The sequence below is a fragment of the Neomonachus schauinslandi genome, chromosome 12 (assembly GCF_002201575.2).
Source record: "Neomonachus schauinslandi chromosome 12, ASM220157v2, whole genome shotgun sequence".
NCBI classification, from domain to species: Eukaryota; Metazoa; Chordata; class Mammalia; order Carnivora; family Phocidae; genus Neomonachus; species Neomonachus schauinslandi.
The window spans coordinates 39,883,924-39,908,625 of record NC_058414.1 but is presented as its reverse complement, the minus strand read 5'-3'; positions in this window follow the sequence as shown (position 1 = coordinate 39,908,625).

Genomic DNA, 24,702 nt, shown 5'->3' with positions numbered 1-24,702 from the left:
AGGTCCTGATTCTGGGGTCCTGGGATCAAGCCCCACGTCGGGCTCCCTGCTCAGTGGGAAGCCTGCTTCTCCCTCTCCCTTTGCTTGTACGCTCTCTCTCTTCTGTCAAATAAATAAATAAAATCTTTTAAAAAATGGATATATGTAAGGTAGATATAGATGAAATTAATCCAAATGTTGTCTAGGGTGCTGAAAGAGTATGTGTTTAAAGTGTCCACAAGCATTAGAGAAGCATCAGATAGCCTTCTTGTTCCTACTAATGTCCTTCTTATGTTTCCCTTGACCTTGATATTGAAAAGGTTGACCTTTGGTTAAGGAGTTTTTCTTCACCCAAGCAGATGTCCCTCCTCCCTAGTTGAAGACTAGAAATGAAGAATTTATTCTTCAAAAGGGAGGATTAATACATCAAAAACACCACCTCCTGTGTCAGAGATTAACACATTTCATTTGACAACTATCCTCTCTAAGCCATAAGCAGGGGCAGTGGCATTTGGCTCACTGACAATGCTAAGATCAGCAATGTTTCTAGAAGTGTTTGTGCCCTGGCACTGGGAGTCATTAAAGCTCTGCAGGATGTGCCAGCTTGCCAAAGTAATCCCCTGAAATTCTGTTAATTTTGTTCAAACCAAACTTTAAATAAATACATAATTTTTAATCTCCTTATACTCTAGATTTTTGGCCTGCTTGTCTTACTGGAGAGTTGCATAATTAAATCTATGTTCAGTTGTACACTTGACACTAAAAATCATGTTGTGGGGTTGGTTCTAACTTGATTATCCGCAGTGTCTGGGATCAATCATTGTATGTCTGTAAAAATGACATAGCTTTGATGATCTTCTTTCCCTGAGCATTGGCCAGGAACTCAACCATGTCTTCCTGGAAGACACTCTCTTAGGAATCTGTGGAAGAGGACCAGTGCCCATGGTGTGTTTCTTCAACATGGCTTCTGGGGATGATTGACCTGGCTCGATGAAGAAAGATATAGACACCACAGCTGCTTATGCATTCAATAAACTTATAATTTCAAAGAGAAAAATATGAAAATATACAAGAACTATATGATAAACCTGATTCGAGAATTTGTATTCTCATGTATTTCTTTTTTTTTTTTAAAGATTTTATGTATTTATTTATGTGACAGAGAGAGACCCACAGCGAGAGAGGGAACACAAGCAGGGGGAGTGGGAGAGGGAGAAGCAGGCTTCCCGCGGAGCAGAGAGCCCGATGTGGGGCTCGATCCCAGGACCCTGGGATCATGACCTGAGCCGAAGGCAGACGCTTAACGACTGAGCCACCCAGGCGCCCCTCATGTATTTCTTTATGCTTTATGTTCATTTAAAAAAATTTTAAAGCTTATATGTATTTATATACATATATTATCTTCAACCTGTTTTTCTCACTCAAAGTTTTATCTGTGAGATCTATCCATGCTGATGTGTGTACCTCCAGTTCTTTTCCCGTTGCATAACATTTCATTGTTTGACCATATCTGAATTTATTTGTTCATTTTTCCATTTCCCTGGTGATGTATTGTTTTGATTTTTCCCCACTATTCCAAACAATGCTGCTGTGATTAAGAAAGAAAGGATCAATGGATTGAATTATATTAAAATAAACACTGTATCAAAAGCATTTGAAGAAAGTGGAAAAGACAACCCATTGAATATATTTCCAGTGCATACAACCAACAGAGGGTTAGAACTTTACAAATCAATAGGAAGAAGATTAAAAAACTCAATTGAAAAATGGAAAAGTTATGAGGTAATTTACAGAGGAGCAGAAGAATAAACCTGAGTAGCCAATAAAACATTAAAAGATACCCCGTCTCACTACAAATCAACAAAAATGCAAAAAGAAAAAAAAAAACTATACTTAACACACTATAAAAATTTAAAAAGCATGATAAGCCTAATGCTAGTAAAGATGTGGATTGGTGAAAACTTTTTTAATGCAGCTTGAGGAAGTTTGAACTGACACCTTCATTTTGGGGAGAAAACTGGTAATATCTAGTAAACTTAAAGATAAGAAAACCCCCTGACCAAGTACCTCCCAGGCTGAGAATGTAGCTTAGAGAAACCCTTTCCTGAATATCCAGGGAAATGCCTGAAAATGTTCTTTACAGTTTTTGAGTGAGCATTATTCTATCAGCATAATTTAGATCATGATGGCCATACTAATTTTTCAATGAGAATGACTTAGCTATCTCAATATTTAATTCATCAGTGTATATTAAGATGAAATAAGATAAAATAAACTTTGACGGTTAGCGAGAATACCCAATGATTCTAATGCTATTCATTCATTTTCTTTTCTTTTTTTAGTTTTTCTAAAGATTTTATTTATTTGAGGGAGAGAGAGAAAGAGAGAGAGCATGAGCAGGGGGAGCAGCAGAGACAGAGGGAAAGGGAGAAGCAGGCTCCCCGCTGAGCTGTAAGCCTGACATAGCGTTCCATCTTGGGACCCTGAGATCATGACCTGAGCCAAAGGCAGGCGCTTAACCGAGGTAGCCACCCAGGCACCCCTACTGTGTGCTAAGTAGCATATTAGTCCTGGGGTGAATAAAACATAATAGCTACTGGTTATTAATGTAAGTTTAAAAAAATTACTCAAACACTCCCATCTCTGCTCGTATAAGTCTTTCTGTCCCAGAAGGCAAGTTGCAACTTGGCAGGGAATGTAGCATTTTCTGGATTAACCCACCCCAGCTTCCTGTCGTCTGTCTCTTGTCATGACCATAGATGATGCTCAGTAATCGTTGGCTGATGGTGATCAGTGATAAATTTTTGCCTACCTATCTCCTGGGCTCTCATCTGTAAAGAGACATTAAAGACATCCATTCAGCCACTAGCAGGAAATGAATACCAGACACAGAATGGCTTGTGAAATTACAAAGCACAGAGAGGAATAATTCCCTGAAGTTCCATCCTTCACAGCTATTTATTCCATTCTTGACTTCTAAGATGTAGAGGAAATAAGAATCATAAAACATGATAAAGAAGAGAAGGGAAAACATTGCTTCAGTCCTCTTAGCACATTAGCTAATACACTGATCCTGAAGTGTGTCAGTGGGAAAATGAAATGTATTATTTTAAAGTTTTTTCTTTAATTCAGAGGAAGTTATTGACAACATTTTTTTCTGTTTGTCAAATACAGAAACTAATTTTTCTCTTCCACATATTTACCAAATTGAGGAACACTTCTGTCTCAGTTGGCAAATTGGATTTTAATCTGATAAGCTTGATTGCGGGCCCTGTAGTATTCATCTCATTAAACCTGCCAGCTGGATGAGGCATCATAGTCAAGCAATGTCCTACTTCCATTTAGAGATGGATACTTTTTTTGTGAATTTTTTTGGGAAAAGGAAGAAACAAAAAAACCTCAGACTATAGGCAGCATGAAGAATTTTCTGCTTTGACAGAATGATCCCTGCCTGTAGCGTGTGACCCAACTATGCACTTCTGAAGGGATTTCTCCCACTTTATGTAGCAGCAATGAGGAGCAGCCACATTTGGCTTTGTTTTGATTTTCCTCCATTCAAACTGGCCAGACTCGGGATGCTCATCAACATCCAGAGCAAAACCTGGTTAATTTCGTAGGGTCAGGGCAGGGCAGAGAGCTCAGATACATTGAATATGTTACGTCTTCTCTAGTTTGACTAGAACACTTCGGGAGAATGTCTGCCACCGACCGTGACCTCCCTTTGCCTTACCGCTGCAGAAGGGCCTACTGCTTGAGAACATGTCTCTTTTATTCCAACGTACTGTGTGTCGTTAGTCCTCTGCAGAGGCAGAATGGGCCCCCACGTAAAATTTAGTTTTGATGCCAAGACTGATGACGCCACACACACATTGGCCGTAACAGGTTTATTACTTATATAATGAAACTCTCTGGGGAGAGCAGGGCTTGAGGAAGCTAAGAAAAGAGACTGGCTTGGGGTTTTTATAGTGGGTAGAGGGCGGGGCCGTGGTGAGCGTTCCTGCACACAGGTGGGAACTTGCATAGTTCGGATTTTCAGAGAGCCAAAGGAGGGAGCATCGGGGTTTCTTCTGAGCATGCCCAGATGTGGGACACACGGGAAAGAGGGTTAAAAGTTGTCAATAAACCTAAGGATAAGGAGTAAGACTCTTTATTATACCATGTGTGTCCTGTGCATCTATCAGAGCAAAACCATGCCCTACTCCTTAGATGAGGGGAAAGAAGGGAGAGGGAGAAGCGGATTCCTCACTGAGCAGGGAGCCGCATGCAAGGCTCGATCCCAGGACCCTGGGATCATAACCCGAGCCGAAGGCAGACGCTTAACTGACTGAGCCACCCAGGTGCCCCTTCTCTACTTATTTGTTTAGCATCATGCATTGTATTGTTTTCCTTAAATTTGACATTTACTTACATTATTTTTGATTACTCAAATTTCTTAGCACCCAGTGTGCTTGAATAAAGTGAGAATAAAACACGTATTTATTAACCCAATCTGATTAAGCAGTTTTAAAATGAGCTCTCAATTTTAGGCTAAGCAATAAACCTCGTTCCAAACAGTACTATTCACGGACCATTTGAGGAGACAGAGGATGGTGTTAACAAGAAGGAAGCAGAGAGAACACAGAGCATTATTCTCTTCTGTAGGTCTGTAAGAGAATCCAAAATAGGAACAATAATTGCATGTGCAGAGAAGAACATCGTTCTCTCTTATTAGAGAGGACGAAGGGTTTTGAGACAGGATGGAGGAAATCATTCAAGATGTAAACCGGACAGAAGGGATTCCTGGAATTTGTGGGGAGATCCAGCCCGGTGGCTACAGTGGGTGGAAAGGCAGTGTGCAGCCACCAGGGACAGGGAGACATATCTGAAGTCCCTGGAGATGAAAGATCTGCCTGGGTCCAGAGCAGCCCTGGGACAGGCTCTTCCTCCTGGGGTAGTGGGAGCAGCCCCACAACTGTGGGATGGGAGAGAACAAGCTTCAGCACGAAGATGATGAAAGACAGGCTGGCAAAGCCCCCTTCTGTGGGTTTTGTGAGGCTCAGGAAGAAGACGATGGATAAGACTCACTGACAAGCATGTTAAATAAAAATCTGAGGGAATAGGTGAAAATGCCCTAGGAAAAAATATGAAATTGATCCATTGAAGTCGCATTTGATACCAGGTACCAGTAGATGTATAAAAATGAAGACACCTAGTAATTCTTAGGAGGAAAACAGCAAAATAAATGGGGACCACAATTTCAGATTATATTCATCTATACGTTCACCCATTCAATCCTTCAATGAACCTTTATGGAGTGCTTATTATGTACCAGGACCTGTTTTAGGTATGTAGAATAAACAGGTGGGGAAGATGGAGACTCTTCCTTAAGAAGCTTATGGCCTAGGTCAGTGCTTAGAAGAGGGGAGGGATGAATTCTTGATGAGGGGCAAGTCCCAGGAAAGCCAGGAGACAGAGAAAAAAACCAAACACATCCCAAGATTATGTATATGTAGGTTTGAGGAAGAGGGGTGCTTTCTTATCGGGAGCTGAGTATGGATGTTTTTCTAGAAATAAAATATACTTTATAAGATATCGAAAGGCAACTCAAACGTCAGCTTTCCTACTCCCTCTAGACCTAGGTGAAATGGATATCGAACTTAGTTTCTGGTGAATTCCTAAAGGGAGGAATGAGGATGGAGCTAATTAATAATCTTAAGATCACTTCATCTGTGGAGCCTTGGATCCTCACCATGTCAACCAACACATGAAATTCTACTCTTTGTTTACTTTCCACCTCTGCACACCATACGTTTTTCACACTAGAAGATTTGGGTCCCTGAACTCAGCACTGGCAAGGAGAAACAACTGCTATGATTAACTTAGAACAGGGTTTCTCCAAAACAGAGGATCATAGGGGAAGGGAGGGAAAAATAAAACAAGATGAAACCAGAGAGGGAGATAAACCATAAGAGACTCTTAATTATAGGAAACAAACTGAGGGTTGCTGGAAGGGAGGGGGTGGAGGGATGAGGTAACTGGGTGATGGACGTTGGGGAGGGCATGTGATGTAATGAGCACTGGGTGTTATATAACACTGATGAATCACTGACCTCTACCTCTGAAACCAATAATACATTATATGTTAATTGATTGAATTTAAATTAAAAAAAAAAGGTTTCTCAAGCCTGGACCTATTAACATTCAGGGCCAGATACTTCTTTGCCATGGGGGTTGTCCTGTGCACTGTCAGACGTTCAGTGACATCTTGGGCCTCTACCCATGAGATGCCAGTAGCAGCCCCCTCCCCTGCCCAGTTGTGACAACCACACGTCCCCTGGGAGTCAGATCACTCCCGGTGAGAACCATTGGCTTACATCACTCATTCTGCTTTTGGAGCAAGGTTTTACACAGTGGGGAGGGGAGGGGGGTGATGTGTAATGGATGTTGAGGGGTGTGGCGAACACTGTCGGTTCAGCACCATCCCGTCACACAACTCCAGGGGGCACTCTTCACAGTGTGCTCTATTTAACAGCACCTCTAGCACGTCTGCCCTGTGAAGGGCCCTCCTTGAGTTAGTCAACACAGAAGTACCATGATAGTAACCTAGCCGACACACAAGCTCCCCTTTCATCCCTTAGTAGCAGACATACACCCCGACTGGTCACAGCGGTCAGCCCAGGCACAGCTGCGAACTTGCAAAATTAATCTTTTGTGCTTCCTTCCCCGTCTATACCTTTTTCTTCAAATTTTCCCACCAACTACCACCCTCAGGTTTCCTTGTACTCGCTGCCCTCCTCTCAAGAATAAAGTTCTCTGGCTGTCACCAAAAATCTGTGAATTAGTATCGTGGGTCTGAGGAGGGGCTGATAAAGGACTGAATCTCTAATAGTGGAAGCACAGGCTCTATAACACTTGGCGGATTACAGGTGGATTAGCTTAGAGGTTAAGAAAGTCAATGTCAAACAGTCAATATATTGGTAATGGATGTGAAAATCAAACCCAAGTGGTCCAACTCCAGGGTGTGGGTTCCTAACCATCTTTCTATACAATGGCCTTTCAAACGGTATCACACACATAATCACTGTGCAGGTAGCCATTTTTGCACTTATGTCTAAGGCTGGCCTTGCTCATCCTGACCACTAGATGGGAGACAGAAGGACTGAAGTTGGAGCTGAGACCCACTGTCAGGGCTTGAGTTAGGGGGCTCGGGAGGGCCAGCAGGAAGCACCAGCTAGAGAGGTTGACACCAGGGAAGTCTCAGGGTCAGACCTGAATCAGATAGGATAAATACCTGGAGCACTTACATATGATATGGGACTGAGGGGAGCCTGAACCAGGCTTGAGATGGAACACGGAATACCAGAACCAAAGTTGCAAAGTCTCAAACAGAAAACCAAGCAAGAAGTCCAGAGCTGGTAGACCACAGGTGCGGTGTGGTCTCCGATGAGGGCTCAGAGTCTGGGGCCCAACTGAGTTAGAAGCAGAGTGTGGAGACCAACTCTCTCTGCTTGTTCCATCTTGTCCTGCGGCATGGCATAATCCAGGTTTTCTTGGGGTGACAAGCACAAAAAAGAAGAGAAAGTAGGCTTCTGTTCATTCCTGCAAGGTCCACCCACTACATAGCCACAGGAGCAGATGGAGTTATCAGTTACCCAGGGATGGTGATGTAGGGAAACTGAAAAAGCACCTTTACACCCCAAATGTCTCCCCTAGGTACCTCTTATGGAGTGTAAAATTTCACCCTCAGAGATTCATTTGTCTGGATTAGAGCTCGGGTACAAGTCCATGGATGTGCGACAGGGAGCCATCAACTCTCATGGTACCTTCAGAGAAGACAAGTTTCCACTGAGAAAATGGAATGAACCCTTATAAATGGGACATAGAACAGGTGCATTTGATGGTGGCGTGAAAGGGAAGGACAGCTTCTGGGTGTTAAGAAATGCTCAGCAAGAGCGAGGCCAGGTGGGCACAGCTGTGGTGATTCATTTCAGCAGGAGGCAGAACACAGCAGGACAGAGGGACACAGCGAGATGGACGGTTACTGGGAATGAGAAGAGGAACAGAAAAGGAGGTGGGTGTGAGGTTGGGGTTGGCGATGTACCCAAACCTAACTTGTTAGTTACCTAAATGTTCGAGGATCCCATCCTTTGATTAGGTTCTTTATTGAGCTTCCTTTTCAGTTTTTTTCCATTAACCTGTTTTGTTGTATTTTAAATTGTTTTGCGGTTTTGGGTTACCTTCTCTTTTTCTGTGCACATTGGATGTGACACATCCCTTATTTGAGTACCTAGGACCAAAAATTTCCCTGTGAGACATCCTTGCCAATTTTTAGGGAATTCAGATGTTTTCAAAAACTAAAACATCCTTTGGCAGTAGTGGAGTGTTTTGCAGCAAAGAGACTTCTTAAAGATGATATATTGTGGTATCCTTTCACCAAATGCTATCTCAGCTTTGGGTATAGTGCACAGAGAGGATGGGAAAATCGTTCCAGTGGTGGCAATAAAACTTAGAGCAATTTTGCACTTAACCATTAAACACAGAATTGTAGGTATTTAAGCAGAGTATCAAGTGGGAAAGCCAGCTGTGTACAGAAACAAGGCCTATTGAAGAAAGCCAGTCACTCTGCAGATACCACCTGAGGTTCAGTAATGAGAACATTCAGTAAATGCCCGTGCTGGGAGCAATGTTTTATTAATGCCGTGTCACTGATCGTTTCAGAAATGTCTTTAAAAAATGGCTCCTGCCACATTCCGTGAAGTTGAGATGTACCAGAGAAACGTGGGAATAGCCAGAGCGGGTGGCTTGTGGCCTCTTTTGGCAGAGACAAGGCGGGATGCAGAGATGCTGTGGTGTAGGAGGGGCTGAGTCGAGGTGGGGGGCAGTGCTTGCTGGGGCTGGTGGTACCTGAGGGCAAATGCCAGAAGGAGGAGCAGGGTTCTAGGTCAAGGGGGTCAACATTGCAATGGAAGGCAGGAGCATGGTGACAGCTGAAGGGTTCCAGACCGGGTATGACATGTACACTGTAGGGACCTTATCTAGGTTTTGTTTTGTTTTGTTTTGTTTTGGGGGGGGAGGGGCATAGGGAGAGGGAAGGAATCTTAAGCAGGCTCTGTGCCCAACACAGAGCCCCACGCCAGCTCCATCTCACAACCCTGAGATCACGACCTGAGCTGAAATCAAGAGTCTGAGCCACCCAGGTGCCCCACCTTGTCTAAGTTTTTAAAGAAGAATCTTTTCGTCAGAAGGCCTGCCCTGCACACAACATTCTATTTTAAGTATTTCCCTTTCCTCCCCCCCCATAGATTCTTAACCTTTAATTACATTAATTAGAAATATTTTGGACCTACAAAAGGGGATTAAGAGGCTAACCTATATACTCCTTGCTCAGCTAAGAACACAATTCAGACTGTGGAGGCCCATCTCCAGAGGTAAGCACCGTCCCGAATTTCATGTTTATCATTGCTAGTAATGTTCTATGGCTGTGACATACACAGGTAGTTCTGTACAATATATAGTATTGTTTTGCATATTTTAAAATTTTAATAAAAGGGTATGTACTTTCTTAACTTTTAAAAAATTTCCAACCTTTTCTCAACATTATGTTTTTGAGATTAAGCCATTTTCACTATTGTAAATTGACTAAATATTGACTAAATATTCTACAATTCTTTATTCATCCTTCAGCTGATGGATATGTATGAGTTTTTCTAAGGTAAATGCCTAAGAATTAAAATTCTAGACCATAGATTTTGTGCATCTAAAGCTTTCCGAGATGATTGCTGGGGGTGAGGGGTGGGGGTTCTTGTTAACTTGTAGGAGTTATTTATTTATTCTAGACACTAACCCTTTATCAGTTATGTGCATGGTGATCAGTGGTTTGTCTTTTAATTTATGATGTCTGTCAATAAATGGACATTTTTAATGTAGTTGAATTTATTTATCTTTCCTTTTGAATTGTGCTGCTTTTTTTTTTTTACCCTTGTATAATATATCCTTTGCTTCCTCAGGATCATAAAGATTTTTTTTAATTATCTGCTAAAGTTTTAAAGTTTTAATTTCAAATGTTACATTTGGCCCTCAATCCACTTGGAATTTATTGCTGTGTATAATATGAAGAACCAATGAACATTTTTTATATGAATGACAAGTTGTACCAACAAATTTTAAGAACCCATCCTTTCCCCACTAATCTGCAAAGACAGCCTATTTCTATATATGGGTAGGTATATTCTCAGTATCTGCATTCTGTGCTCTTTGTATATGTATTTATCCCAATGCCAACATCACAATAGATTAATTACTATAGCTTTATAATAAATCTTGATATTGGAGATATTTCTGATATATGAGTAGACTTAGTTAGTTTGGATAGTACTTCAACATAAGGCACCAAGTTATATTTAGGTATTTTCCTCTAAAAGCTTGCTCTTATTCTATAAAATTATCTTGGTTATTATTATTATTTGCCTTTTGCTTTCCCATATAAATTCTATGAGAGAGTATTAAAACTCTTTCAAAAATTCTATGGAGAAGGGTTAAGCAAAGCTTGTTGTCAGAGAATGCAATTATTTCTTCTGAAGCAAAAATGTGATTGAACTTAAAACAACGAGATACCACTACATACCTATTAAAATGGTAAAAATCCAAAATGCTCACAACACCAAATGCTGGTGAAGATGAAGAGTGACAGGAGCTTTCCTTCATTCCTGATGGGAATGCAAAAGGATGCAGCCACGTTGGAAGACAGTTGACAGTTTGTTCCAAGCTAAGTACACACCGATCCAGCAATGGTGCTCCTTGGAATTTATCCAAATGAGTTAGAAACTCATGTCGAAACAAAAACCTGCACACAAACATTTTTACAGCAATTTTATTCATAATTGCCAAAACCTGGAAGCAATCAAGATGTCCTTCAATTAGGTGACTGGATAAACAAACCACAATACATTCAGACAATAGAATATTATTCAGCAATAAAAAGAAATAGGTTATCAAGCCACCAAAAAAGACATGGAGGAATCTTAAATGCATTTTTCTAAGTGAAAGAAGCCAGTCTGAGAAGGCTACACACTTTGTGATTCTAACCATGTGATATTCTGGAAAAGGCAAAGCTGGATACAGTAAAAAGATCAGCAGTTGCCAGAGGTTCTAGGGGATGGATGGATGAACTAAAAAAGCATTATGGGAGAACTTTCAGAATAAGGCAATGAGATTGAACTAGACTGAGTTGGATGCCTCTTTCATTTGCTTTCAAGGGACCTTGTTCTCACACTGAATGTGAGATTTATTTTATTGTATTGCTCTCTGTTAGGGTGTAAGTTTCTTGAGGGGGGTGCCCAGTTTTATTTATTGTTGTACTATAAGTGATGGCAGAGAACTTGACACTTGGTTGTTGCTCAAAATATTTGTGAATTAATGTGTGACAGTAATGATGCAATGTAATAAACATTTTTAAAGGAGCTAGGAGAAGGCTAAGAAATGAAAAATAGAAAACTAATGCTCATTACCATGAAGAAATGGGATAAAAAAGAAACAATAAAATGCAAACCTTAAATCACAGGATACTTGCCACTGTCACATTTTATGTTTAGACATGAGGGTTTTGCTTTCATGGGGTTCATGTGATCCCACAAAAATAAATGAGCAATTTGAGTATGCTGCCATGAATTTTTGAAAGGGCCTTTCAGAAAGCATCTGAGGTAGAGGCAAACATTCTTCCTTTAAGGGGTGCCTGGGTGGCTCAGTTGGTTAAGCATCTGCCTTCAGCTCAGGTCATGATCGTGGGTCCCGGGATTGAGCTGAGTTGGGCTCCCTGCTCAATTCGGGGTCTGCTTCTCCCTCTCTCTCTGCCCCTCCCTTCCCCTCATGTTCTCTCTCTCACATAAATAAATAAAATCTTAACCGACTGAGCCACCCAGGTGCCCTTAAATAAAATTAAAAAAAAAATTCTTCCTTTAAAAAAAAGCCCTCCCCTAAAATAGCTAACTTGAAAATATTAGTAAGCATTGCATTTAATGGAAATTAAATAACGTGGATTAGGCTTTTAGGTGAAAACACTTAAGTATAATTTTGTTCCTTCTTTGCTTATATTTAAATGCTGCCTGGACCAGATTATTCTAACCTTATGTAGAAATTGACTCTATTCTCTACAATGACTTCTTATTCTAACCTCTCTTGATTTCTTTTCTTTTCTTTCTTTTTTTTTTTCTTTTCTTTTTTGGTATTCCCCAGTGAATCACAACCCCCCAATCCTCACTCCCAACCAGGATGATCTCTCACTTATAGATATCACAAGAGGGACAAGACAAACCACTAACTGGAAAGAAATATTTTCAAAACCATGGGTAACTAACAAGGGATTAGGATCCAGAATATGTAAAGAACTCACAAGAGTAAGTAAGAAAAAGGCAGCCAATTCAATGGAGAAAATGAGTGAAAGAAAGAGTGGACATGCTATTAAAGATTTCATCAAATTGGCCAGAAGTTAGAAAGACTGAGAACACCAAATGCAGCCGAAGCTGTAGAGCTGTGGGAACTCTGATCTGCTGCTGCTGAGAAGGCAAATTGGTATGACTGCTTTTGAAAAACAGTGTGCATTGCTTAATAAAATTGAACATGACCATACCATATGACCCAGCCATTTCTGCTACTAAGTATATACTCTCAGAAGACTTCGGCACACTTGTACTAGGAAACGGGTACCTGAATGTTTATAGCAATCAGTTTGTAATAGGGAAAAAAACCTTGAAAAAAATCCAAGTGTCCATAAATGGTAAGATGGATAAATGTGTGTGTGATAGTTACCTAGTAAAATACTACCCTGCAGTGAAAATGAATCCACTCTAGTACATACATCAACATAAACTTGAACGAAAGAAGCTAGTTATTGAAGAGACACATTATCATTCCATTACAAATGTTCAAACATAGGGGCATGTAGGTTGTAATGACTGAAAGAAAAATAGAATAATTGCAATTTCAGGATAATGGTTACCACCGAGAAGCATGAGGGAGATTCAATCAGGGAGGGCACGGAGTGGCTTTTGGGGACAGTACCATTCTATTTCTTGGCCTGGGTAGTGGGCATATGAGTGCTTATTTTATTACTGGTCTTTAAATTGTACAAAGGTTTTCTATACATACTTGTATACAGGATACACTTTTAACAAAAGGCACCTATTAGGTAGAGCAGTAACTTCCCTAGGATTTTAAGCCAGCTCACCTTGATCTTGATGCCATTAATTTGCTCTTTATATTTCATACCTTCCCCTTCTACTCTGCGGGCTCCAGCTTTATGCCTTTTTAGTTTTCTGTATTCCACTGTCTCCTTGACTCCTTACTACTTTGCTCTCAGTGCCCCCAACCAGTGAACCTTTCCCAGTAATGTCCCTCCTTGGACCTGGAAAGCAGTAAAATCCAAATAAATGGTTCATACCTAGGCAAGATGGAATTATAAATTAATGAATTAGCGAAGCTCATCTTTATTAAAGACCTGCTGTATGCCAAGCTGCCTGCTAAGGTTTGAGGATAGCAGGGAGCCTGCTGCCTACTGCAGTCTGGCAGGCACGTTTCACCCTCTTCCCACTGCTGATCAATTGATGGTGGGTGCTGCTGGTAGGGCCACGTGGGCAGGGATTTCTATGTCTGCGGTAGGGCAAGAGGTAGAATCGGTGTAATAGAAAGGTGAAAATGACAATATCTCTTCTATAGATGCTGTCTGAATATATCAACATAGGCATGTATGTTCAAAATAAAACAGACACTTTAACACCACATAGAGAAGAGAAAGTTCGCTCAATAAACCCTTCCTGTGAGATCTTTCTCCTGTGAGCTCCTGTGGGGCCAGTTTCTACCTATTTGGCATTAGGCATGACCTGCCCCCTTTCATCTTTGAGGGCTTTATTTTGTCTGTTCAACTCAAGTATTAGCCCTGTAAGGAACAGAGATCTGGCATCTATATCCCGCATGGAAATGAACAGATAATCTTTCATCTTATATAGCCAAATAAGCCTTTATTGACTGATTTGTCTAACATGGTTTTGGCACCAGGACGGAACCAAATATTTAGTACTATTTAGATAAAGCCACTCACAGTGATCCAAATTTACCTTGATAGTTTATTTTTCTAAGGGGAGTGGCTTCTATTTTTTTTTTTTTAATGAAACAGCCTCAGACTTTGAGATTGTAATTTGTAATTAAGGATAAACTTAATAACATGGGTGAGACAAGAAATACTTAGTATCTGAATTGCTTCTTCTTAAAAAAAAAGCTTTTTAAAAATTCAAAATAATGTAACATTGTACATTGTACAATGCCCATTGTACAAAAAGAAAAAACATTCTTTTTATAGCATCCCACTTACATAGTATAATTTAAGAGAAGTGTTTTATAGCATATCCCAAATACGGGCTGTCTTCTTTTTTTTTTTTAAAGATTTTATTTATTTATTTGAGAGAGAGAGAGAGCACAAGAGGGGGGAGCGGGAGAGGGAGAAGCAGACCCCCTGCTGAGCAGGTAGCCCGATGCGGGACTCGATCCCGGGACTCCAGGATCATGACCTGAGCCGAAGGCAGTCGCTTAACCAACTGAGCCACCCAGGCGCCCCCGGGCTGTCTTCTTAAGTATCTATCCTGCATTTTGTTGAAGAAGCTGTTAGGTGTTTGTGTGCTGTAAACCTAACACCATAATAACATCCCCCTTCTGTTTCAATAACATGTTCCTTTGGAGGGAACTATGTAAACAGGTGATAATAAGAATCAGCCATAGAGAAAGCATTTCAGTTTAACATAATCATTTTCTTTAATATATATTTAATTATATTAGGCAATGTTTCTGATATTTGATGGAAAATTAAGATGTTGGGAAAACCCTGCATTTTGGAATCAAAGAGGAAATGACAACTTGTAAATAAAACAATGTATTTAGAAACGTGAGCTCCTGAAACTTTAACGAAAGTATGAGTTTTTTCTCTGTTTTAAAAATAAGTTTGAGTACAAAAAGCCAAGTTTATGAAGGGCTGGTCTCATGCAGTGTATATGTTCTATGGTTTCAGGTCTATCTGGATTGTTCTCATTCTTTCTAAAACCTTTCCCTACCTGCTGGTTGATACTATAAGCATCTACAACAGTGGACAATCCATTCATTGTACTTTTGGATTTAAGGTTTAAAGTGAAGTTACCCTGGGAGAATATGACAAATGATTTAAATTCAAACTAAATTCTCTGTTACTGGTACCAGGTCCTTAACTGGAATAGAGTTTGGTAGATGGACGAGGGAAGAGTGTAGGAAAGGTTACAGCTAGCATTAGAAATCCAAACTGAAAATGTAGTTGTATATCATGATTTTTTTTTATGCAAGTGGCAGTTACTTCTCCTTTAAAAGGTCAATGCTGGGGCACTGGGTGGCTCAGTCGGTTAAGCAACTGCCTTCCAGCTCAGGTCATGATCTCAGGGTTCTGGGATCGAGCCCCACATTGGGCTCCCTGCTCAGCGGGGAGTCTGCTTCTCCCTCTCCCTCTGCCTCTCCCCCCGCTCGTGCTCTCTCTCTCTCAAATAAATAAAATCTTAAAAAAAAAAATAAAATGTCAATGCCATAAGTAAAAGTTTTAGTGTGTGTGTGTGTGTGTGTGTGTGTGTAATATACCTAAAGTATTTAGGAAAAGCAACTTTGTTCTTGACACTGGCTATGTCTCCAAGATTGGAGATGCAAATACAGGAAGTCACATCTTACCCGAGCAGAGTCCTGAGTGGAAACCAGAGCAGGAACCAGTGCTGGGGAAGGAAAACCAGAGCTGTAACTGAGGAATTGCTGGAGGTTCCGTGTAGAAAGGTCTGAGAGGTAAACATTCCAAGGGGACTTAGTCACAGGGGGGCTCCACAATATTGTGAGATTTATCTTCAGGAGTTTGGACCAGGTTCCCAAAGTAAATAATAGAGGAAAATTTCCTAAGTGCTTCTAGCTGGAAGAGGGGGAAAGGTGCCATTTTGAAATATGCCAAAGCACTCTGTTCTTTTTAATAAAGCCTGCCCTCAGGGGAAACTAGTTAACCACAGCCTAATTTACCAAAGCCTAACTGACCTGTGGAAAGGGAAATAGGCAACACCAGCCCACTTTAGCCATCCTGTACTATCTAAGGGGGGAGAAAAAAAAATGCAGGAGGTCTTGTGAAGTTCATAGTCCAGAAGCACAGGCTCATTAAAAGACTGAGACCTAATCATAGGACCATAGAATGCTTCCCTTCTCCCGTACCTCACCAGGACACGGCTAACGGTTTGTTTTCAGCACTTTCCTTTAACCAGTACATCATGTCTGGTTATCAAGAAAAAACTACAAGGCATACCAAATGGACCTTGGGGCACTGAGGGGCTAAGGCAGGGTCCAGGAGAAAGATAGAGAAGATCTGAAATGTTCGTAGCCATGGAAATGGTCGGATGGGACATCTGCCAGCAACATGCAATATATTTTGGTCTTTATAATGAGTGCATCTTTTACTGAGTTAGCTCAAAACAAGAGGCTTAAGATCATCAGTGATGGAGCGTTGTCTTTACAATAGGCAAAGCTATCATTTGTTATTACTTTTATTTTCATGATGAAGGGGAGAATCAGAACAGAGCATGATTCTGAATAGTTGATATATAGCATCTCAAAACAGAAATTTAAAGTGTTCCTGTTTTCTCTGATAATCTCATGTTATTTAGATTGGACACCACACTTTACATAAGGCTGTAAACCTCCAGACCTTTTTTTTTTTTTTTTTTTTGAGATTTGGTGAGTGAGCAAGAACTTTTGTAGCTTGTTAATCTCCATGTCCACAATCTCAGTTGCACCACCCCTCAGAAATGTGGCATTAGGCGTGAACTGCCCCCTTTTGTCTTTGAGGTGTTCAGCTTGGTGGAGTTCACAGCTGGACCAGTGCTGTGGCAGGCTGCTGAATTGCAAGGGTTCTATGGTAGGCAGAATTCTAAGATGATCTCCAACCCCTGAGTGTGGCAGGGACCTACAAATATGCTCTCATGATTAGGTGATGCTACATGGCACAGTCGGCTTTTAAAAAGGGAGATTATTCTGGGTGACCTGACTTAATCAGGTGAGCCCTTAAAAAGAATGGTGCTCCGGGTGGCTCAGTCGGTTAGGCATCCGACTCTTGGTTTTGGCTCAGGTCATGATTGCAGGGCCCCACGGAATGGAGCCCCACCTCAGGCTCCATGCTCAGTGAAGAGTCTGCTTGAGATTCTCTCTCTCCTTGCCTCCCTGCCCCTCTCCCCACTCACACATGTACACTCCTTCCATCTCTCTCTCAAAAATAAATAAATAAAATCTTAAAAAAAAAAAAAAGGAATGGGGCTTTTCCTAGAGAGAGGGGTTCGAAGTCTAGGAAGGTTGAAATGTGAGAGGGTTTGAACACGAGAAAGATTCTTCATTATTGACTTTGAACATTAGGTGACCACATGGCAAGAAATATAGGCAGCTTCTAGAAGCTGAGAGCATCTCTTAGCTGATGATCAGCAAGGAAATGGGGACTTCAGTGCTATAAACACACGGATTTGAATTCTGCTACAACCACATGAGCTCCAGATGAGAGTGCAGCTGGACAAAACCTTTATTTCAGCTTTGTGAGAGCCTGAGCCAGGACCCCTCCCCCATGTTGTGCATGGACTTCTGCCCCACAGCGCTGTGAGCACTCAATACACTCAGGAGTTGTTTTAAGCCACCAAGTTTGTGGTTGTTTGTGATATGGCAATAGAAACTAAAGCAGATTCTAACCTGAGTTTAAGAAAAGCCAATAAATCATGTTCCCACAACTGTACCCAAATAATTATCTTGAAGACTAAGAGGAAGAAAGCTTTCTCCTCACTGCATTGTTGTCACTGAAGAGTGATGTGACTTCTCTGGATGTCAGCTTCCTTAGCCATAAACGAAGCCATTAGTTGAGATCTTATCTGGCTCAAACATTTCTATAATTCCCTTCTGGCCACTTCTACCTATAACTGACAAAATGAAAGTTATTGCTAAAAGAATAATTCCATTATCTGCTTGCAGTATTGTGGGGGAAGGAGGAAGTGCAATTTCTGGAAATAATGCTGTCGTGCTTGCTAAAAGTATGGTTTTTTCTTTCTGTACCTACTTCCGGGCTTCCTCACCTCTGCTACAGCCGTGGGGCACACGTGGAAACTTTGGGTTCCGTGTTCTGCTGAACAAACATGAAAACCTTTACAGATGGCTTGGCTCTCGTTGAGGGATTTATTAATATACGTCTTTTAAAAGTTAGATGTGTCATATTTTTAGGTCTGTCGTCTTCAGCAGAATCATCCCCACCTTATTTTATTTAAAACAAAGCAAACAAAGGCAAATGACACAAAACAAGAAAACAAAAACAGATCAGTGGATCCATTCAGGATACATTGTCTCTGCTTCATGGCAGACCGAATATACAATTTATTTTGAGTGTAAGACTCTTCCGTCACTTCTATAGGCACAAAAACATGTGAGATGCTCCTCATCCCAACTCAGTGCCAAGAAAGAATAATGACGCCATGGTTATTGTATTGCTGTGGAAGCCAGGCTTCCTGACTTTCAATAAACTGGTTTTGTGCTACAACTTAATGCATACTAATCATTCATTGCACTCAGTGATTCCAGTTCTCCTATAAATGAATAAAATTTCCTGATTAAAATCCTAAATCATAATAACCCTATGCCTATCACACTGTGATTTGGGGCTTCTATTAATGTAACAATCTTAAGAAGAGTCTTAGTATTTGTTTCACATATCCCTCTTCTTATTTTTGGAGACTAAGAGGAAATTTTTTTCTTTTATAAATTATAGAAATAACTCAGGTTTATTGTGGATTTATTAATAATGCAGACAAACATGGAACTAGAGGGTATTATGCTAAATGAAATAAGTCAGAAAAACACAAATACCATCTGATTTCATTCATATGTGGAATTTAAGAAACAAAACATGAATATAGGGAAAGGGAAGGAAAAATAAAATAAGATGAAAACAAAGGAAGACAAACCATAAGAGACACTTAACTATAGGGAACAAACTGAGGGTTGCTGGAGGATTGGTGGGGGGGGGATGGGGTAACTGGGTGACGGGCATTAAGGAGGGCACTTGAAGTAATGAGCGCTGGGTGTTGTATGCAACTGATGAATCACTAACTTGTACCCCTGAAACTAATAATACACTGTATGTTAACTAGCTTGAATTTAAATAAAAATTAAAAAATAATAATGTAGACAAACAAAAAAATATATATTCTATAGTCTAATTCATACATTCATTCAAGTGCAATTGACTCTGATAGTGAGTACCTCCTTAAGTTTTCCACCCTACACATTTCACTCACCTCTCCTAGGCCTGACCCTACTGCAGTGTGTATATACCGTGTCACAAAGAAAAATTTTCAGTGGGTCAAAAAAGTTTGCAAAACAGTGCTGTAGATCACTCCATTTTAATGTGCGCAAGGCACCTGTGTATCTTGTTTTAACAGGTTCCAATCCAGTAGTTCTGAGATGGGCCTTAGATTCTGTATGTCTAACAATGCAGCTGATTCTCAGAGTACTGAGGAAATTCACAAGCCCTTTAAAGGATTGTGATGTATGCTATAATTTCAGAATCACTGTAGTTCTGTTTAAACATTGATGCTGGCCTAACTCCCAGAGTTACCGATTTAGTAGTTTTAAGAAGGGGCTCAGGAATGTGCATTTCTAACATGTTCCCAGGTGATGATGCTGCTGCTGGTCCAGGGACCAAACTTCGAGAACCACTAGAGTGCTCTGGGCAACTGGCCTGCAAACTTATTTCCCAGGCTGGAGTTTCAACTTTGTTACCAGCCTCACAAGGTTTATCTTAATTTCTCGCATCATCTTCCATTAATGTAAAAGCATATTTAACAATTTTTCCCCTTAAAAATATTTTAAGATGGTTTGAAGCTAGATGATTTGGGCTCTCTGGTATTCAAATAGCTAGGAATTGAACAAAACTCTTATTTCTTTCACTTGATGGTTCAGTGTTTGTCTCAACTCAATTCATTTTACTGAGGAGCGTAAGGGTTCATTTTTAATTTTTCTTGGTTGGGAAGCTAAATTAGAATATTATAGTTATACATAGAATATCCTCCCTTCCCTTAATTTCAGTAGGTTCTGGGGAGGGAGGAACATACCGTACACACAAACTGCCCTCTTTACAGGAAGCTTATGGCTTCATTTCTGATCTGTCTTCTTAAAACCTAAGATTTTCTACTCAGCCTCTTTCTCATACACAGTGTTCAGTAAATGCATATTAAGTAAGATAGGGAAGATGTTCAGTAATTTTAAAAATTGCCATTAATCTTGAGTTAAGATAAAGAGCACTTAATAATTTGTCATTTGTAGAAGTCTAACATAAAACAGCAATTCAACATTCACAGGCATTCAGTGGATGATCAGTAAGAGACGGACTGAGTTCAGGGACTCCTCGTTTGTCTCCATAAAAGGCCAGTGCCCATCACAGAGCCTGAAGCCTAGTGGACATTCAATAACTCTGTGGCACAAGAAGGGTGCTCAACTGAATGAACTAATGAATGACAGAGAACAATACTAGCAACTACAATAAAATATTGGTGAGTCTGGACCGGATGTGAGGCGAGTAATAACAAATTATTAATAATAGTTAAAATTCTAAGGTCTTGTAACTTAAAAAGGAGAAAAGTTAAGGTAAAAAAATAGCATCACTTTTATTCACTTACATTCCTGCATGCGTTGTTGAGCACGAGGGTAGCATTATTGGGAACTGTTTATAATCTTCAGCATGCCCTGTTTGTTTAGCAGCCCTCTATCTGGGATCCTGTCAACTGGGATGTTTTATGAATGCCATGCATCACAGTCCCATGGTGAAGTTTTTTTTGAGAAGCACTGAAATATATTCCATTTGGCTTCATGATTTATAATGTAAATCACACAAGAAAATAGTTCCAGCTTGTTTAAAAATGAGTGGTAATTATCATATATTACATAAATGACTTACTAATTGAAAGAACATTTAAAATTTTTTCTTTTAACTTTTCTTTTTTTTAAGTTTTTTTTTTTAAATTCCAGTATAGTTAACATACAGTATAATATTAGTTTCAGGTGTACAATTGTGACTCAACACTTCCATACATCACCTGGCGCTCCTTCATCCCCATCACCTGTTTCCCCCACCCCCTGCCCACCTCCCCTCTGGTAACCATCACTTTATTCTCGATAGTTAACAGTCTGTTTCTTGGTTTGCCTTTCTCTCAAAAGATCATTTTCTTAAGTTTCACTAGTTTTTAAAATATTTTCATCCTCAGTTTCTTCTATTAAGATCAAGAAAATGATATTCACAAGCCTGTAAGAAATTCTTATAACATTTTGGAAGAGTGACGGGACATGACATTATCTCATACATTATTACTATAATTTTGAGGAAAACTTTGACAATCTAAGATACAAAGTAAAAGGAAAATGAGAGACACATTTTAAAATAAACAACAAGGGCTTTTAAATATTCTTTACACTATTGGTAGTTAATAGAACTTTCTGAAAGTATTTTTTTTTTTAAACTACCAGGATCTGAGATGTTCCACGGGTTGATTTATTTTCTGGGTCAATGGTAAAAAGCACAGGGTTTCTTTGACTATTATCCTGGACTATCTTCCATTATCCTGAATAATGGAAGAAATCTACAGTTAGCTTAGAAGGATGGCATGCATAAAATATAGTTTATCCTGGACATTAAAGTAAAGACACTGGCATATCTTCTCTAATCTATGACACTGAAGGCACAGCATTAATAATGTAGCATGTTGAGGATACAAGGGAAAGTATACTAACCATCCAGAAGTACAGATAAATCCCTTTCTGAGCCATCTTACACTTTTTGAAAATAGTGTTCCTTTGTTTTTTCCATGGTATATGTCACTGGTGGGTATTATGTTGGAGGGAATCAACCACTCTTCGAGGTTCTTGAAAGGATATTTTTTCTTTTTTTTTTTTCATAAGATTTTATTTATTTATTTATTTTAGAGAAAGAGAGAGAGCAGGGAGAAGGAGAGGGAGAGAGACTCTCAAGCAGATTCTGCAATGTTCACGGAGCCTGACACAGGGCTCAGTCCCATGACCCCAAGATCATGACCTGAGCTGAAACTAAGAGCTGGATACTTAACCAACTGAGCCACCCAGGTGCCCTGCAAGGATATTTTCTATTGTTCAGAAGCACCTGCATGTTTTCTATTAATAAAAAAATTCGAGTCCTCCTGGTGTGCTTGTTTTGCTATAAAATAACTCTTTAAAATAATAATACAAGATTTTCAAGTTAGTCTCATCTTACCTCAAGTTCTTAATTGAATTGCTGGCAATTCAGAAGTTCCAATGGATGGGTTGTTAGTACTTCAGTTCCATTGAGCTTTTTAGAAACACAACATTACCAATCCTTGCACACTGTTGGTCAGAACACAAAATGGTGTAGCACTATTGAAAAAAGTATGGAGATGCCTCAAAAAATTAAAAATAGAACTGCCATATCGTTCAGCAATCCCATTGCTGGGTATTTATCCAAAAGAATTGAAATCAGGATCTCAAAGAGATATTAGCATTCCCAGGTTCATTACAGAACTGTTCTCAGGAGCTAAGATGTGGAAACAACTTAAATGTCTGTCAACAGATGAATGGATAAAGAAAATGTAGTATATTCACACAATAGATTACTAGCAAGCTTTACAAAAGAAGAAAATTCTGTAATATGCTACAACATGGATGAACCTTGAGGATAAGCACAGTAAGTGAAATAAGCCAGTCACAGAAAGACAAATACTGCATGATTTCACTCATAGGAGGCATTTAAAATAGTCAAATTTAGGGGCGCCTGGGTGGCTCAGTTGGTTAAGGATCTGACTCTTGATTTCCGCTCAGGTCATGATCTCAGGGTTGTGAAATCAAGCCCCGCTCCACATGGAGTCTGCTTGAGATTCTCTCTCAACTTCTCGCTCTGCCCCTCCCCCCCCCACTCTGTCTTAAGGTAAATACATAAAATCTTTTTAAAAAATAGTCAAATTTATAGAATCAAAGAGTGGAATGGTGGTGGTTACCAGGAGCTGGAGGGTGGGAGAAATGGGGAGTTACTAATCAATGGGCGTAAAGTTTTAGTTAAACAAGAGGAATAAGCCCCAGAGATCTGCTGCACAACATCATACCTATAATCAACAATAATTGTACGCTTAGAGTTTTGATAAGAGGGTAGATCTTTTGTTCAGTGTCTTTATGATAATAAAATAAAATTTAAAAACCAAATTATTAAAGTAAAAATCAATGTTCTATTGCCAAAAAAAAATACACCATTACCTTATAGTGGGTAGTTGAAGATTTGCTTAAATAAGATAGTAGTGTAACCAGGTAATCAGTCTCCTCTTCACTTTACACGCTTTGTCATCATGCAGAACAAACATTCTGTAATTGTGGTTTCTCTTTAAGATATTCAAGAATCACATTACTGAATGATCTAATTGTACATTTAAGTGGAGGAAATATCAGGACTCCCAAACATCAAAGCCACTCTTAAAGGATACAAAGATAACCATTGTGAATATTAAAAAGAGCTGATGCAGATTATGGTGGCAACTGAGTGATATTTTGTATATGGAATAATGTCAATATCGTGGACCTAAATGCCTAAGCCTCAAGGTAACTCCTTTGAAAGGACAGCACTCATTTGATGAATGGACCATATTTCAACAACTTTTACCTAGGTTCTGGAACTTCATTTGCCCTTATGTTCATGGATGACTTTTCAGGTGATTGTGATAGGACAGTGTGGAAAGGGAGGCTTGGGGCCACACTGAGGCTTTTACTGCTCAGCTGCAAAAGAACTGAAGCAGAGCAATCAACATAAGACTCACCAGGGTGACCTTGGTTCTTGAAACCTGCCTTTTTATCTTCCCATAACCAGATCTTTCTATCACTGAAACCTATATACTGTGTTACCTCCTCTTTTATTCCCTCCTTCCTCCCCCTCCCCCATTCAGCGAACATGAGCGCTTAGTCAGCAGCACGAGCCAGCACTGTTCCAGGTGCAAGGGATTACCGGAGAGCCAAAGCGAAACGGCGTCTGCCGTCACATGTGAACCATACTTTATCTCTATTTCTCTATGGCAATTGCTATACTTTAGTCATTTGGGCTTATCTCAACCTCCTATAAGATAGTGGGCGCTTTGATGTCAGTGCCATTGTCTAATTCACTTATAAGGTTTTACAACCCAAAGACAATTGACGTGTGATGAATGAATGAAGGGCAAAGTGAGTGAATAAATGAGGGAGTGAATGAATCAAACTGTCTGACCTATTATGCCCGAGTAATGCAACTTCATTTTTACCTTTTTGAAATGTTACAACACAAACCCAACCTCCATCATTATGCGTGGGAGTAACATAAAATACTTGGATGCCAACAGAGCCATAAGAGTAGAATTAAAAAAAAAAAAACCCATCAAAAAATATTTCTGTGGAATTATAGAATACATTTTTATAGCCTAACATAGTTGAATCAGGATTGAGATGGGGAGAGGTGCTGTAAATGCAGAATGATATATTTACCTAACAGACTTAACACCTACTTAGAAGAGGCCATTAATATGTATTATGAAGGAATACCATTTTACGAATAGTAGTAGAGGAAGTTTTGTTTTTTTAAGATTTTATTTATTTATTTATTTATTTATTTATTTATTTATTTATTTATTT